Below are 8,938 nucleotides of genomic sequence, written 5' to 3'. Positions count from 1 at the left end.
TTCTTTCTGTAGTAACACAGAGCAGGGGGGGGGGGGTTCTTACAAATAGTTTTGTTAATTTATTTAATGAATTTAATGGTTTTTAACCCCAATATGTTAATGTATGGGAGTGACAAGTCTGACACAGCTCCTAGGGACCCTGAGGTGTTATCTCCACCTCTAGCTCAGTCTAGTAGATAAGTCTAGTCATAGCAGGAGAGAAGACAGGAGGCAAAGTCCATGTGTTCCACTCCTCAGTACTAGGCTTCAAGCTACAGAGACTAACCATCCCTGCATAATCTACTGAGAGGGTCATCTTCACATTGAACTACTCCTGAAGAGAGAGAGAAAGGACATTCCAGAATCTGTAATGGCTGAGAAAACAGCATCAGTCAGCCTGCCATAGTTCTCAAGATCCAGCCTAGCCAGATCCAATTGTTCCCCACTGGAGATCCAGCAGCTCCCCAGCATAAATGATGGGATTCGGCTGGACAGTTTTTGTACCAATATTTACACCGAGGAGTGGCTGGATTCCCACCAGATCCTATTATAGTGAATGGGGTCCAGCGGGCACATGGCACTATCTGGCTACGAACCCCGACAGGCTGTCAGATTGATGTAACACCTCTGTGAAATTAGCCTTAGGTACACTGCTCTCCAAAGCTATAGACATGACTGCTGTGTGTGGAATACGTCTAAGACACCATCCACCATTACCTTTATTTCCATCTACAGGCAGCATTCTGGTGCACATGTGAGGCCCGGGCTATATCAGCCAGTCTTGGGTGGGGCTCAGAGCTCTCTGCCTCCTCCCATTGTATGCATCGTCACATGCTGGGAGGTTACTGGGAGATTGCTTTGAGTCGGACCTTGCGCACCTGTAATTCGCCCACTGGCTCCTGGTATTTCCCATAGGACCGAGGTAGGTTTAGCGTTAGTTCCCGAGCTACTTGAGAAACCTTGGCGAGTTGCTCGGGCTCAGTGGCGTCTCTAGCTTTCAAATTTTGGGGGGGCACACTGGGGGCCAGGACAAAAGTAGGGGGGGGCAGCTATAACAACGATACATTTACACAAGTACGCTTAGAAATGCTGCGATACTTTACCCAATACCTAAAACCGCAACAGGGAAGAAAAGTCCAGCTGTCTGTGGATGACACTTTTATAGAGAGGGGGATCTGTGGATGACACTGCTATGGGGGGGATCTGTGGATGCCACATACCGTGTAATGTATAGCATCTTATGCTATATGTGTCATCCACAGATCCACCCCATGACAGTGTCATCCCCATTTCCCCCTCCCTATAACAGTGTCATCCACAGATGCCCCTCCCTATAACAGTGTCATCCACAGATGCCCCTCCCTATAACAGTGTCATCCACAGATCCCCCTCCCCGCCACTCACAGGAGTGTACATTTGACATTTCTAAACCGTAATCCATATCCTGCAGTAACTTTAACTTTAAATCAGGATTAATGTGGTGATTCGGTTTGAACAATACCATGCGAATCTCTCAAAGCTGCAATGTACGTAGACTGTAATTGAGCTTTAGATATCAATGACAAAAGTCTACCCGCTCTCTCCCCTTCTTCATAGAAGGTTTGCTTTTGAAAGAACCTTTTATTTTTCGCCAGTACCAGTAAGGCTACTTTCACACTAGCGTTCTGCTGTCCGCTCGTGAGCTCCGTTTGAAGGAGCTCACGAGCAGAGCAGAACGCTTCCGTCCAGCCCTGATGCAGTCTGAATGGATGCGGATCCGCTCAGACTGCATCAGTCTGGCGGTGTTCAGCCTCCGCTCCGCTCGCCTCCGCACGGCCAGGCGGACAGCTGAACGCTGCTTGCAGCGTTCAGCTGTCCGCCTGGCCGTGCGGAGGCATGCGGATCCGTCCAGACTTACAATGTAAGTCAATGGGAACGGATCCGCTTGAAGATGACACCATATGGCTCAATCTTCAAGCGGATCCGTCCCCCATTGACTTTACATTGAAAGTCTGAACGGATCCGCTCAGGCTACTTTCGCACTTAGAAATTTTTCTAAGTTATTAATGCAGACGGATCCGTACTGAACGGAGCCTCCGTCTGCATTAATATGATCGGATCCGTTAAGAACGGATCCGATCAAACGCAAGTGTGAAAGTAGCCTAACTTGTCATTCAATTTCTGTTAAGACTCTTTCCGTTTCTCTCTAGTGACATCTTGTGGATGCAAGATAAAATTCTACTAGGCAGTTTCCCACTCATGCTCAGTATGAGGCTGGCTGTGATTGGTCAAGACTCTTGGGCAGTAACAACAGTTTAACTCTATGCTTTCTGTTGTTAATTCTGCTGTGTCATTGAGCTTACCTTACATTCACTTACCGAATCTTAAAGTTATATTATCTTTCTGCTTCTGTGAACACAATATATAACTGTTATATGACATCCAGGACATTAAGTCACTGTAAATAACTCTCTTTCTGTCTCTAATATATAAAAAACATAGGGGGGGGGGGCGCATTTTAGTTGGGGGGGCACATGGGGGGGCCCAGCATGATGTAGGGGGGGCCGTGGCCCCCTCTGGCCCCCCCCTGGCGACGCCACTGCTCGGGCTCAGACATGTCCTCCAAGCAGGATATGTTGGCTAATTCTCAATTTTACACCAGTACGAGGATTAGTAAGACCGCAGAGTGCTCCTGTCTTTGTTTTTGTTATATTACAAGATACTCTGAGCCGCAGTGCAAGCCCTGCTCAGAGCCAGGAGGGTGATGCTGGTGGCAGGAGCACAGCATAGCTGGCCAGCCTTAGCTGTCCTAGGTTGCTAATATGGCTTACGTGTTTATATGGCTAGACTTGCCAATAATTAATTTTAATACAGTTCCTATGTTTTTTATATATTAGAGACAGAAAGAGAGTTATTTACAGTGACTTAATGTCCTGGATGTCATATAACGGTTATATATTGTGTTCAATACAGAATCAGAAAGATAAAATAACTTTAAGATTCGGTAAGTGAATGTAAGGTAAGCTCAATGACACAGCAGAATTAACAACAGAAAGCATAGAGTTAAACTGTTGTTACTGCCCAAGAGTCTTGACCAATCACAGCCAGCCTCACACTGAGCATGAGTGGGAAACTGCCTAGTAGAATTTTTGTACAGTCGTGGCCAAAAGTTTTGAGAATTACATAAATATTGGAAATTGGAAAAGTTGCTGCTTAAGTTTTTATAATAGCAATTTGCATATACTCCAGAATGTTATGAAGAGTGATCAGATGAATTGCATAGTCCTTCTTTGCCATGAAAATTTACTTAATCTCAAAAAAACCTTTCCACTGCATTTCATTGCTGTCATTAAAGGACCTGCTGAGATCATTTCAATAATCGTCTTGTTAACTCAGGTGAGAATGTTGATGAGCACAAGGCTGGAGATCATTATGTCAGGCTGATTGAGTTAAATTGGCAGACTTGACCTGTTAAAAAGAAGGGTGATGCTTGAAATCATTGTTCTTCCATTGTTAACCATGGTGACCTGCAAAGAAACGCGTGCAGCCATCATTGCGTTGCATAAAAATGGCTTCACAGGCAAGGATATTGTGGCTACTAAGTTTGCGCCTCAATCAACAATTTATCGTCTCCTAAAGAGGATTCAGCTGCGGGATCGGAGTGCTACCAGTGCAGAGCTTGCTCAGGAAGCACAGCAGGCAGGTGTGGCCGCATCTGCACGCACAGTGAGGCGAAGACTTTTGGAAGATGGCCTGGTGTCAAGAAGGGCAGCAAAGAAGCCACTTCTCTCCAAAATAAACATCAGGGACAGATTGATCTTCTGCAGAAAATTTGGTGAATGGACTGCTGAGGACTGGGGCAAAGTCATATTCTCCGATGAAGCCTCTTTCCGATTGTTTGGGGCATCAGGAAAAAGTCTTGTCCGGAGAAGAAAAGGTGAGCGCTACCATCAGTCCTGTGTCATGCCAACAGTAAAGCATCCTGAGACCATTCATGTGTGGGGTTGCTTCTCATCCAAGGGAGTGGGCTCACTCACAATTTTGCCCAAAAACACAGCCATGAATAAAGAATAATACCAAAGCACCCTCCAACAGCAACTTCTTCCAACAATCCAACAACAGTTTGGTGAAGAACAATGCATTTTCCAGCACGATGGAGCACCGTGCCATAAGGCAAAAGTGATAACTAAGTGGCTCGGGGACCAAAACGTTGACATTTTGGGTCCATGGCCTGGAAACTCCCCAGATCTTAATCCCATTGAGAACTTGTGGTCAATCCTCAAGAGGCGGGTGGACAAACAAAAACCCACTAATTCTGACAAACTCCAAGAAGTGATTATGAAAGAATGGGTTGCTATCAGTCAGGAATTGGCCCAGAAGTTGATTGAGAGCATGGCCAGTCGAATTGCAGAGGTCCTGAAAAAGAAGGGCCAACACTGCAAATACTGACTCTTTGCATAAATGTCATGTAATTGTCGATAAAAGCCTTTGAAACGTATGAAGTGCGTGTAATTATATTTCACTACATCACAGAAACAACTGAAACAAAGATCTAAAAGCAGTTTAGCAGCAAACTTTGTAAAAACTAATATTTGTTTCATTCTCAAAACTTGTGGCCACGACTGTACATGGACTATCTGCTGCGGAGGCGACAGTGTTATATATGGAAGAAAAGTTGAAGCTAATAAAGAAGTTATTTTAAGCATTTGGTGTGCTCTTTAAGCCTACGGTTTGCATAGAACGGCACTAGAACAATTAGCTCAAAGGAAACTAGACTCTCACAGAGTCACAGACAGTCTGGCTGGACTAAAAAGTTAGAGATTTCAAATTCTTCTTCTTATGCCACAGCGCAAAAGGCACTTCATAGTGCTGCGCCTGTTACACACAGACCACAGCTAAGAACTCCACTGCTTGTGCCTGTCAACACAGCGTGCAACAGTGGGGGGATGGGGGGGGAGCCCGGCACCCGTACCTGCGTGTGGGAATAGAATTGCAGGCACAGGAAGCCAGGTTGACACCTATGGTGTTTGGAACTCGAGGCAGGTCCTTTCTATGCCCCCCCCAATACTTGTACCCCCTGACAGTAGTATTTCCCTTATTGTACAACTTTCACAGCAGTGTTGTCCAGATATGTGCCCCCTCACAGTAGGTATGCCCATATTGTGCCCCCCCCCCACAGTATTTATGCCTTCACTGTACAACTTTCACAGTAGTCATGCCTACATTGTGCCCCCTTAAAGTACTTATCCCTTCATTGTGCCCCCTTCACAGTAGTTATGCCCTCTATGTGTCCCTTTCCCTGTAGTAATGCCCTATCTGTGCCCCTTCACAGTTGTAATGCCCTCTCGGTGCCCCCTCATGGTAGTTAAGCCCTCTCTGTGCCCGTTTCACACTAGTTATGCCCTCACTGTGCCCCCATAACAGTAGTAATGCCTTCTGTGCCCCTTCACAGTAGTAATGCCCATTGTGCCCCCTTTCACAGTAATAATGCCCACTGTGTGCCCCATAACAGTTATGCCCACCTCCTTCACAGGAGTACTGCTCTCTGTGCCCCCTTCACAGTAGTAATGCCCATTGTTTCCACTTCATAGTAGTATTGCCCTCTGTGCCCCCCTCATACTAATAATGCCCATTGTGCCCCTTTATAGTAGCAATGCTCATTGTGATCCTTTCACATTAGTAATGCTCATTGCGCCCCCCTCACAGAAGTAATGCCCATTGGCCCCCCTTCCTATTAATAATGCCCATTATGCCCTCTCCACAGTAGTAATGCCCATTGTGCACCCTTAATAGTAGCAATGCCTTCTGTGCACCTTTATAGTAGTATTATCCTCTGTGTCCCCTTTGTAGTAGTAATACACTCTGTTCCCCCTCCATAGAAGAAATGCCTATTTTGCCCCTTCACAGTAGTAAAGCCCTCCGTGTACCTGCTGTGTTAAAAAAAACCACACAAAATAAACACACAGTTAACTACTTACCTTGTCCAGTTCCTGTAGCTCAAATCCAGCTCTCCCCTGTAAACACAGATCACTCTGCAGCACTGTGTGGGAGGAGCTTAGGCAGATCCCCGGGCTGCAGGCTCCTCCCACACAGGCCAGCAGCGCGATCTGTGCCTGTAGACTGAATGGTGGAGCAGGGAGCAAAAGGCTTCCTGCTTCACCATTCAGTGTGGAAGAGAAGTAGCGGGGGAAGCTGAGTGACAGAACTGCAGCTCCCCGGCACTCCAGCTCTGTATTGCTGGAAGCGCCCATTGCTTCTGGGATCTGGCACCCCTGAGAGCGGTCCCCCAATGTCGACTGCACCCTCCAGACCCCCCTTAGAGCCCCACTGAGAGCTAACAAGAGTGACGATGTCTTATCAAACAGCTGATCAGCAAGGGGTCCATGGGATAGTTCATCAGTCTAAAAATTTCAGAAAACCCCTTTAAATCTGGCCTGGTTACTGACCCTTATTTCTTACGCTGGCCGTTGCATACCCAACACGCCCTACCTTGCACCCACACAAACATTAACATCAAGGGCACCCCAACTACCATCAGCAGCAGCCCTAACATTGGGGAATGTCTGAAGGAAAGAGAGGGTGCGCCCTTCTTTTACTGGCCCTAGGAAGCAATGGTGTTAGGAAAGCCACAGTGATAGACTTTTTACAGCTAGAGCCACTACCACTCCCATCCTCCTCTCTGCCTCCTTAGTGACTACTTGCTCCTGTTCATAAATGACCGTTTCCTTCACTGCAGAGGACGGAGCTCATTGGTCATTACCATCGCCTGCCCCCTGGTTATAGGTTATATCTATGTGACTGGAGCTCTGGATAATAACCAGTAAGCACTTTCCATTACTACAGGAAGAAGCACTCATTGGTTAACCCTTTAATGACCAAGTCTGAGAAGGCCTTAATGACCTGACTCTTTCTTCATTTAGTGCACAAGGTGGTTTAACCGTTGTAACTGTTTTATTTGTTGTACTACCAACATATTTTTGGGATGTTTTTTACATGACACACAGGGCTTTTTAATATATTTTTAACTTTTTTTGTTTTATTTGGGGAATTATTACAATAAGTTCCCTATTTTGTGCCGGTCATTCTGATAAATAATATGTATAGTTTCATGTGAATGGGTTGATAACGGTGACGGTTTTGGCTGGCGAGGGTGTTTTTATGTTGTATATTATTATATTACGTTTTATTATATGTAAAAAAAAATATTTAGATATATGTGTGTGTATATATATATATATATATAATTATCAAATCCGACCAAGGACAACATCTGCATGGAGTTTGTACGTTCTCCCCGGGTTTGCGTGGGTTTCCTCTGGGTACGCTGGTTTCCTCCCCTGACTCCATAGACATACTGAGAGGGAACTTAGATTGTAAGCCCCATTGGAGACAGCTTGATGCTAATGTTGGTAAAAGCTCTGCAGAATATGCCAGCGACATATGCAGTATGTGCATAAAATGAATAATTAATAAATACATTTCATTTTACTTTAATTTTGCCACATATGTCCCACAAAATATTATGGGGGACACTGAAACTTTTTTTTTTTTGCAAATTTTAATTTTTTATCTATGTATCTTATATATTATGTTTTCTTATTGTTGTTTTTTTATATATATTTTTATGCACCATGTGTCCCTCAATAAACCATTAAAAGACCTCTGGGGGACGCTGAAGTTCTTTTTTTTCTTATTTTATTTTTCCTTTTTATGTATTTTTTCTTTTTATTTGTATCTTAATATATATTTTTAACTTATTTTTTTATATATATTTTTGTAATTAAAAAGCCTCTGGGGGAAACTGTCACTTTATTTTGTATTTTAGCATCCAGTGGAGCCCCAGTTACAGTACACCTATAGGGAGACATTTTCAATCTCCGTATGCCAGAAAACTGGCATCATAAAGGTGTAAAGTTTGGCGCACGCCATGCATGTGCAAAAATGTGCTTGTTATTTTTGTGGATAGAATCTAAAAATGAGGGATAAGGTATAAAATGTAAAAGATATATAAAAAATGAGAATTGTAATTCGCGGTGGTGCGGATGCACAATGAAAAAAATGAAAAAAATGAAAAAAATGTGCAGAGGTAGATGCAGGAGTAAGGCACTCTGGTGGTTGTTCAATAATGGTTTCCACCTTTAGTAAGTTCAATAGTTCAGTAATTCATTGTGTCCATTTATGTATAGTTCATAAAAATATAGAAAATATATATATATATATATATATATATATATATATATTAAGAGTCTCAAATATATGGAAGTATATAGATATATTGTAGAGGAGAGGTACAATGTTGCCCTGTTTGGGGCTTATTAGCTGGACATTTGTGTTGGTCACAGTAAGAAAAAATGTATAGTGACAACAGGATAAAAGATATAAAAATATTGGTAATATATCAGTCGGATACTGCACCTGGTGTGGCGTCCCACACAGAGGAGGGCTGTATCCTGACTGGTTACCTTCTCTGTAAAATGTCGGTGTCTCGGCTGGTGGAGCGTCTTGGCTGCGCTCTGAGATGCCTGTTTCCCGGTCTTTTGCGATCCACGTGGGTGTGACGTCACTTATCTGGCGTCTCACGTGTCTTTACCGATCTTTATTTTTCAAACTTTTGGACTTTTCGCGATCTTTTTACGATCCAGAAAATTCGGATGTGATCGATTGTTTGGAAGCGCTTCCAGGATAGAATTTCTTGCAGTTTTAGAGGGGAGTCACCAGACGCGTTTCGAAGGTCTTAGCTGCCTTCTTCATCAGTGGCCCACGAATTTTCTGGATCGTAAAAAGATCGCGAAAAGTCCAAAAGTTTGAAAAATAAAGATCGATCCAGCACTGAGCAGCCTGTACTTACAATCATAGCAGGATGGAGGCAGGACGGGCGATAATTGGCAGCGAAACTTCCTACATCACGTGCCTGCGCCACCTGCTTCATTCATAAAGGCACGTGACGTAGGAAGTTACACTGCCAGTGCCCACCCGCCCA

This window comes from Bufo gargarizans, unplaced genomic scaffold (genome assembly GCF_014858855.1).
Source record: "Bufo gargarizans isolate SCDJY-AF-19 unplaced genomic scaffold, ASM1485885v1 original_scaffold_2032_pilon, whole genome shotgun sequence".
Classification (NCBI taxonomy): domain Eukaryota; kingdom Metazoa; phylum Chordata; class Amphibia; order Anura; family Bufonidae; genus Bufo; species Bufo gargarizans.
Note: the sequence above shows the minus strand (reverse complement) of the source record.